This window comes from Pseudochaenichthys georgianus, chromosome 1, assembly GCF_902827115.2.
Source record: "Pseudochaenichthys georgianus chromosome 1, fPseGeo1.2, whole genome shotgun sequence".
Lineage (NCBI taxonomy): Eukaryota > Metazoa > Chordata > Actinopteri > Perciformes > Channichthyidae > Pseudochaenichthys > Pseudochaenichthys georgianus.
In genome coordinates, this window is record NC_047503.1 from 24,917,066 (window position 1) to 24,926,787 (window position 9,722).

The 9,722-nt window shown below is 40.0% G+C and overlaps 1 long non-coding RNA gene across 1 annotated transcript; it reads left to right on the forward strand.

Moving 5' to 3' along the window:
- Positions 1 to 4,118: 4,118 nt before the first annotated feature.
- On the forward strand, positions 4,119 to 9,241 carry LOC117449449 (uncharacterized). Its single transcript, XR_004552488.2, has 3 exons — positions 4,119 to 4,145; positions 8,741 to 8,815; positions 9,111 to 9,241. It is a non-coding gene; the product is annotated as an uncharacterized lncRNA (long non-coding RNA).
- The last annotated feature ends 481 nt before the right edge of the window (positions 9,242 to 9,722 follow it).

Below are 9,722 nucleotides of genomic sequence, written 5' to 3' on the forward strand. Positions count from 1 at the left end.
ATTAATGAAACAGGCGTTTAAAGGGTTAAAATCCTGAAAATGATTGAATGTTTGGTAGTTTTGAGTACGTTATAAGTTGTTTATGTGATTCATGAAACAAAAAGTAGAAAAATATATTGATGTATGATGATTTAATAGCAGTTATTATGGGCGTGTACATTTATGGGCGTGTACATTTTTGTCCAAAGGTTGAAAATTCGAGGAGGGCACAAGGGTTAACTTGCTTTTTTAAGAGATTTTCGAAAAAGTATTTGTCAGTGAGGTGTGTAAGTAGACTAAATAGAAAGTACTAAAGAGTATTTAACAACAACCAATACATGAATTGGTGGAAATAAGTAAAAATGACATTGCCAAATAATCAGGATCACTTTCCCTCACCACACATCTGCAACGATGGACTTAATGATGACTACATCTTGCTTAAGGCCTTACATTAGCCAGTGTATCTGCATATTGTAATGAACAGATCAGGAGATTTGGGTGTGGGCTCACGACAGAAACTGAGATAAATGCTTTGACAGGATGATTTCAGATGTTTAACCAGCAGAACAAAGGCGTGCCGATGCCTCCCCTCCCAGAGGCTTGTTCATGGTAGAGGGGGCAATGTAGAAGACACTCTTCTAAAAACAGTGCTTGATGGAAAAATAAGCCTTTTTCACCTTGGTGCAGTGCCATGTTTTCTTAGTTTTGTATTCATTTAATTATTTATTAGTGTACGTTAAACCGTCATGTGTAAGGATCCCTACTACCCTTTCACCCATTTTCATCAAAGCTGGAAAGCTGCTGAAAGCTGTTTATAAATAGCCTACTAATAAAAACGTGATGTATAGTTATATTAAACCAACAAATATATATAAAAATAAAAAATATAGGGGGGAATAGGTTAGGAAGATGCAAGCAAATCATTTCTGAGTTGCCCCAGTTCATACCTGATATGTGTCAGTTTTAAAGACATTACATCCTGAAACCTGTGTGAGATGGATGATGACTACAGTCATGAGGGTCCCCAAACATTGCAAATTGGCAGTTTTTGTTTAATTGTTTATTTAGGATATAGTCTCAACATGTGATTTCAGCGACTGGACCCTTTTACCCCTCCTCTCTGGATTTAATGCCAAGATCGTTTATTGTATTTGTCTTGAAAAATGTTGCAAGTAATAAGAGCTGACAGTAGATCTTAATAATATATGTCGAGGTTTCAGCCCGAGAAGATCTTTCCCGGGCTTTTCAGCGACCACAAAAGGGGTGATTTGGAAAAAGAAAGAATCACACAATGTCAGACCTGAAATTCTGAAAAGTTATTCAAAGTTTTTTCAGTGGAAAACTTTGAATAACTGCAGAAGAAAATAGGGAGAAGGGGGTAAGTTGAACCAGTGGGTAAGTTGAACCACACCCTGTAACCAGGCAACGCCTTATAGTTGTAATCAAGTGACCATAAATTATGCAAGCTCCAACCATTTATCATTGCCTGTGAAAGAGACATACTCATTGTGGTCTGGTAAGTAAACATTTTTACAAAAAAAGGTTTTTTGCTTGTCAAAGTACATTTTCTAGATGTCAGCTATATCGTCTGTCATGTAAAAAAAAAAAATATCCAGGTTTAACCAAGCGGCAAACTCTGGGGAAGAGCCGGGAAGCCAATACGGAAGTGCCACACACTGCAGTTCATATATTGGCCGATAGGCGATGGCTGCAGAAAGGAGCAATTTCCATAGACCCCCATGTTAAAATGCCCAACTTTACAGCAGAAAAAAACATGTTTCTACCCCTGGCTCCATACATTTTTATTATCGATATAGTTAGATTCCACCTTCATGATTATGGATCTGTGAGTGAATTGTTTTCTAACGCGACCCTTTTATTTATATTAGGTCTTAAAGTGTGTGCATAAATTAGGGCGTGGTCACATTGAGTGACGGCTCTGTCAAGTGCCTGCCGCTGTTAGCTTCTTGTCTCTCTGCTAGCTGCTCCGTGAAGCTAGCTACAGGGACTCTGCCTGCTCAGCTCATCCAGGAAACACAACTTGTAGCCGGCCGTGGTTGTTTATTCTTCATGCTTATATATCGGACTATTGTGACTCGCTCTGCCGTTAAAACAGACGGTGCATGAATGCGGTAAGTAAAATTCGAGTGCTTTATTTATGTGTTAATGATTTTAATCAGCTACGTAATGAATGGTAAGGCTTGGGTTAGCATGTAAGCTAGTGGTAGCTACATCGGTGCTAACGATGCTAATCGTAGCCTCCAAGTTAAAATCATAGACTGTATATATAAAGGTTAAAACGAAATAGACAAGTGTTAAGCGTTAAGTGGGATAATACTGTTGAACAAACGGCTTCTGTTTGAGGTTGATAAAATAAGGTTACATCCTTGTAACTTAGAGATATTTTATTATGTAGGTAGAACTGGATGCATGTAAGGTTAATTTAAATTGGCTATGCTAGAGTATGTAGACAAGCTAATGTCGAAGTAGTGTATGTGAAATCAACCTCATAATAAGATGTGTGTATATTACAATTATTAATGTCATATTTCAAGATGATTACTTAGATATTACAATATGGTTGGTTGAGCTGGAGTTCATTATCGAGCTTACACGTTAACGTCACAGTCATCTGAAGAACGAACCCAAACCTTGTTGTTTTTATTAATTGCATTACCAAATGGGTATCAAATAAACAGTAAGCATTGGTAACACAACTTCCAAAGTTACAGTAAAATAAAAAGGACCCTGACTCGGACAATACACAATCCAACATGTTCAACAGAAGAGAATCAGTTATATTGTTTGTACACATGGTACTTTACATATATATCTGTTTGTTTAAGGTGTCCAGGTGATGCAGACAGGCTGGACCAGAGAGTGAGAGACAGAACTGGACTCCTCACAGCAGTGAACTTCAGCACAGGTACAAAGAATCAAGAAAGATATTGGTTTAAATAAATGAAGTATTGACTTGAATACACTGATATACATTCCAATAAACAATACTAAATACCAGATCACCTACACATCAGTTAAGTTGTGGGTTTATTCCATGCAAAAAGTTACATTTAGATATTTAGCAATATGACTTTGTCAGCTTTCTAATTTAATGTATTGAAGGCAAAGATATTTAACACAGTGAGTACTGCTACTATTTATCTCTCAATATTGTCTTTAAAAACGTGGTAAAAGTTATTCTTTCAGTGAGACAACAGAGCAAGCTTCTACAGTTACACTACGTTTTGTAACAGTTAAATATTATTTTGATAATAACATATATTTCAATGTTGATGAACTTCATACTGTTCATTCATAATATGATTGCTCACTGTTAAAATAAAATAAAAACATTACAATTACAAAATAATTATATCTACAGCCCCTAAACACACAAACACACCGCTTTCATAAATAACACACTTGTTCTGCAATAATATGTTTTATGTTTCATGTCATTTTTGTTAGGAAAGGACATGCCTGAAAGACACGACATGTTCTCCTTCTCTGAGGGTCAAGAAGAACATCCAAGAGGAACATTAAAAGCTGATGTTATGAGATTTTAAGACCAGTACATGACATTCACTAAGAAACTACTTTTATTGTAAAAACAGTCAGCTGATCGAATGCAGCTGTTTCCACATCTACACTCCATCCAGGGGTGGACTGGCCATCTGGCATACCGGGCATCGTCCCGGTGGGCCGTTGACCCAATGTGGGCCGGTCCTGTCTGTTTTTTTTTCTTTTCTTTTTTTCCTCTAAATTCCCTCCAATTGGGCCGGCCAATTGGCTACAGAGGGCTAGCAGTGTGTTGCCAGCATCGACACATATTATTGGTCTATTGTTTGTCATTGTCAATCAATCATGGGCTGACAGGCTCAGAGAGCCCTGACAGAGCTGTCAATCACAACACAAACCAGGGTGGGGCGGGACCTCATGGCAGCATTGGCGGGAGTCGCGGGACGGGCTGCTGCTGTGCTGAGCTGAAAATGGATAAGCGGAAGAAACGCCCGGGTGGTGCTGAAAAACTGCGACTTAAAAAGCTGAAGTCTCTGGAGGTGGAGGCTACTAAATATTCTAAATTGACGGACCTATTTGGTGCCGGGGTCACCACCCCAGCAGGTGCTGCTGCGCAAGGAGACGAGCGAGTGGAGGCATACATGGTAAGTAACGTTAGCCAGGGGCTGGCTAGGCTACATTTTTGAGACATGTCCAAAAAATGTGATGTGACCTAATTAACTGCATAGTCCTACTTGTGACAACATATTAGCCCAGAGTTGAAGGGCTGTGAATGTTGGTAGTTGTGGTTGATTTTGTTTAAATATGCTGAATTGTGATATTATGGGTTATTCATATTATTGTTCAGATGATTTAGCTAGGCTAGCTAAGAGCTGCTAACGTCAGCGGTCTCTTGTTGCCATAGCAACAGTAAACGTTCACATGGACCAACGAGCTGTAAGTAGAGATGCAGAATCAAGCTATATTGTAAATACAGATGAGATACTTTGAATTTTATCACAAAATACAAGTAAACCTATAGGAAATAATTAGTTTAATTTGCAATATTTGCCATTGTATTTATTGTAATCTTTCAATTCATTTATTGTTTACTGAGGTGATAACTATTTCATAATTTGTGTGTAACTTTTCTGTGTAAATGTGTTACTTTTACTATAGTTTTCAAATGGCTGTGTATAGTGCTGTCTTGAGCATTTTCAGGTATTGTCACAAAGATCTGACTTTTTTGCATTGGAAAACACTAGTAAGTGTCATAATGAAAACATGGCAAAGCCACTAGTGTTGTTACACTCACGAACGTTTCGTTCAATATGAACTAATCTTTTATCTTGTACATTATTCTGTGGTTTTGAGTTATTTCCCCATCCAATGATATATGCTTTCCCTATGTCCAGCCCAGACAGGTTCAGGGCAAGTCCAGCTGGTCAGTTCAGGGAGAAAGCCAGACCAATTCAGGCAGCCCAAAGACTGGACCACCTGAGAGGGAAAAGGCTGGAGAGAGTGAGGAGTGTGTCAGACCAAAGACAGGATCACCTGAGAGGGAAAAGGCTGGAGAGAGTGAGGAGTGTGTCAGACCAAAGACAGGATCACCTGAGAGGGAAAAGGCTGGAGAGAGTGAGGAGTGTGTCAGACCAAAGACTGCACCACCTGAGAGGGAAAAGGCTGTAGAGAGTGAGGAGTGTGTCAGACCAAAGACTGGACCACCTGAGAGGGAAAAGGTTGTAGAGAGTGAGGAGTATGTCAGCCCAAAGACAGGATCACCTGAGAGGGAAACAGCTGTTGAGAGCTATGAGTGTGCCAGTCAAATAACTGATTTTTTTTCACAACCTGATCAGAAAAATCTCCAGTCATTTTTAAATTACCATGCTCAGCAAAAAAGTAGCAATCCAGTGGTGCAGAAAGTGTTCTGTAGTAGAGACGGCACCAGTAGAAGGTGGCTGACGTACTGTCCAGAGCGTCACATGCTGTTTTGTTTCATCTGTATGGCATTCGGTAAGAGAACTGATAGCAGTCTGTTCATCAGTGGAATGTCAGATTGGAGGCATATACATCAGCGCACAGAAGAGCATGAGAGAAGCAGTGCACACAGAAACTGTGCTGAAGCTTAGATGATGAAATCCGCCAGTGCTGATATCAGCAGTGTGTTTGGTGGCAGTCAGATGTCGGCGCACAGAGAGCAGGTCAGAAAGAGACGGCAGGTTTTGGAGCGCATCATAGATGTCATCAAGGTTCTTGGGAAGAGGGGGCTTGCATACAGGAGGTCAGAAAATGAGGCAGCATATACTCTGGAAGACCACACAGTTGATCATGGTAATTTCTTGGAACTCATACTTCTACTGGGGAAGTATGATTTCTGTTTAAAAGAGCACCTGGACAGCTGCATTGAGAACAGCAAAAAGTTGCATTTGTCTGGTGGCACGAGAGGCAGAGGCTCCCTTGTAACGTTACTCTCCAAAACCACAGTCAACTCAGTGATAGATGCAATTCACCATCTGATTCACGAAAACATCTGCAGTGATATCAAGAAAGCAGGAATGTTTTCAGTGCAGCTGGACACAACGCAGGACATCACCTCTCAGGATCAATGCTCTATAATTATGAGGTATGTTACTGATGTTGTTCATGAGAGGCTTGTTGCAGTGCTGAAGTGCAGTTCATCCACTGGACAGGCCTTTGTCAACATGCTGTCAGAAGTTCTGGACAAAATGGGCCTCAGCAAGACCATGTGCATTGGAAATGCGACTGATGGGGCATCAAACATGCAAGGCCAATACAAAGGATTCTCCTCACTGTTGTCTGCACAATCTCCAAACCAGGTGCATGTATGGTGCTACGCACATGTACTAAATCTGGTGCTTGCAAACACAACCCAGATTGTTATTGAGAGTGGGTCCCTGTTTGCGCTCCTCAATGGCATTGCGGTATTCATCAAAGAGTCATATAAAAGGATGAATGTGTGAGAAGAGTCAGGCCTAAACAAGAGACGTAGACGCCTTGCTCCTATTGGCGAGACACGCTGGTGGGCCAAGCATGAGGCCCTGAAGAAGGTGTTTGGCTCCTTTGGAAAACCCGAAGATGGTCTGTACATTGATGTGCTGTTGACATTATCAGCGATACAGAAACAGGCAACAGTGAAACCATGTACCCGTGTCATGGCCAGAGGATATGCAGAGTCATTGCTCAAGTATGAGACGATCTTGACGGCTCAAATCTTCCTCCGCATATTTGAACATACCTCTCCATTGTCTAAATACCTTCAGACGGCAGGATTGGACATCCTCTCTGCTCACAGAATGGTGGCATCGACACAGGATACGCTGAAAAGCTTGGGAAGAGATTTTGATTCTGTAAAAAAAGCAGCAGACACATTTGTCAACTGGACAAACACAGAAATCCAAGAGAGAGATGACACGGACATTGAAGTGGAGGCCACACTGCCACAAAAGAGGAGGAGGATGAAGAAAGTCTTGCCTGGAGAGATGGCTCAGGATGAGACCCTGGATGATGCAGACAAATCCTATGAGGTGAATGTGCATAACCGGATCATGGACACAGCAATTGAAGCCATTCATAGGCACTTTTTAACACACGGCAATCTATATGCTGACTTGGCATGTCTGGATCCCAGAAACTTCCCTCAGCTCTGCACCAGTGCTCTTCCCCAGTCTGCCCTTCAAGACTTAAGCAAGTGCTTGCAAGGATTTGACAGCAGGGCAACCAAGGAAAATATGCAGGCCGAGTTGAAAAGCTTTGCACTCCAGTGGAACAGGTTGAAGGCATCCCCATTGGCAGAGTACAAAGCAAGAACAGTAGAAGATGGATCAGGTGGTGAGGAGGACAACACAGAAGAGGTTGAGATAACTCCCATAAGCTGTTGCTCCTGCAAAGAATGCCCTCTGTGCTGCTACCAGATACTTCGCCGATTCAACATGCTAACAGATGCATACCCTGTCCTAGGCCTTGCTTATAAATACCTGCTTACATTATGCCTCACACAGGTGGCTTGTGAGCGCACATTTTCAATTTTGAAGTTTATTAAAAACAGACTCAGAAGCAGCCTCTCATCTGATAAATTGGAGGCATTTATGTTGATGGCCACAGAGAAAGACATCCTCATGGCCTTGGACTCTGACTCTGTGATTGACAGACTTGCAGAGAAGAGTGAGCTGCTTAAAAAGCTGCTCCACTGATAAGGTGAGAAATATTTAATATTATTGTTATTATCACACATCACACATTATGGATGTAGTAATTCATTATTTGTCATTTTAATGATGCTTTTCAGAAGTTTTATTGTGCTTATGTGTTGATCCTTAATGGTGTGATCATGTATACTAAATTATCAATTATTCTCCATTACAGGTTGTTCTCCTCTGTTCTATTTGTGGACTTGTTCTCTCATTTGGGACCACTGTTAGAATTTGATAAGTTTATCATGTATTTTTTAATGTTGTATTAATTCATACTTCATCATTTTAAAAAAGTTTTGAAAGTTTTTACATCTCAAAAGTTTTCAACTCTAGGTGCAGGACAGAGGAAAACATTTTATTTATTTTTCAGACTTAATAATGTATCCAATTCCCTCTCAGGTTGACCACTTGTGAGAGCTTGAGGAGTTGTTCCCCCTCCGTCCATGTTCGAGGACTTGCTCTCTCTCTGCCTGCACTGCACCAAAGTTTGGCTGTTGAGTCTCCTCTAGTATGGTGAGTTTATAATGTTTTATGTTTTATGAAATCATACTTAATTTGTGATGTTTAGAGACTTAATAATGTATCCAATTCCCTCTCAGGTTGACCACTTGACATGTGAGAGCTTGAGGAGTTGTTCCCCCTCCGTCCATTTTCAAGGATTTGCTCCACTTCACCACATTTTGGCTACTGAGAAGTCTATGATTTGTTGAGTATGTCATGTGTCTTATAATGTTATATGAATTCATACTTGATTTGTGATGATGAGACTTAATAATGTTTCCATGTCTCTTTTAGGTTGACCACCCTATATATGAGAGCCTAAGGAGTTGTTTTCCCTCTATCCCCTTTTGAGGACCTGCTTTGTCTCCTCCATCATTCACTGGGCCACTTTTGGGTTCCTGAGCTAATTTCATGTGGTGAGAGGAATGCAATATGTGTATGTTTAAAGGTTTATGTGAAGAAACATACTATATGTGTGATAAAATGACAATTGGTAATTCATAAATGTCTCTTTATATTCTCTGCTACCATTATCTCCTGTCAAACAGGTTTTCCTGGCCTGCTAGAAGTTCTTCGATGATGCTTGAGTCATCCATCATATCTGAGAGCTTTGTCTTGACTTTGTGAGTTTATTATGCAACTTGTTTTGTCTCAGATTGAAACAAAAGGTTTGATTATGATTATTTTCTGGCTGAAGATTTTCATATTGATGGTTTTAATTTCAAACATCTGCATATCTTTTAAGTTCAATTAACAGTTATGCAGGTAGGCCTTAGGGCTCTTTTGAGACTTAAGTCATCCTTCATGACGGATATATTTGTTCACTAAGTGTCACTACGTCACAAAAATGCTACATGGCTACATATACTTGTCAATACACAGATACTGAGTACAAGTTATGTTTGCTGTTTCTTGCAGGTCACGAATTTGGTGAGGAGTGGAGCTGGCTGGCTGCGGACGAGGAAGTAGAGCAATACATACTTGTGCACATACACATATATGAGAATGCATATCTATTCAGACCTGTAACCCATGTCTTAGACTTTTCACACAGCTATATATATATATATTTTTTTTCTTCAATTCTCTATTTATGGTTTCATAATGACTGAGTCACCGTTGAGTGAGTGAGTGAGTTTCAGCTCTAATGCTGCTACTGTCTGTAATATGTTTCTATTTAGATTATTTGTCAGGATATTTTTTTGTTATTATTATCTGAGTCTGGTTTTAACTAATACTGGGCTTACACCAAAAGATTTTCACAGACTAAAAACTGAAAGGGTAGCATAAGGGTTCTTCCCGTTAGTCTTGTCCCACCCCTAGTCATGACATGTGATTTGACACTATAATGAATAAAGATTGATTGATTGATTGATTGATTGCTATAGCTGTCAATTTTAGTCCTTGAGTTCATAGTTAAGTGCTTTATTTGTTAACTGCTATCAAGGAATATGACTCCTTTGTAGTATGCATGAGAGAAGATGCCGCGAGATTAGTGGACTTCTATGTAGTGTCCGCTGATAATGTAGT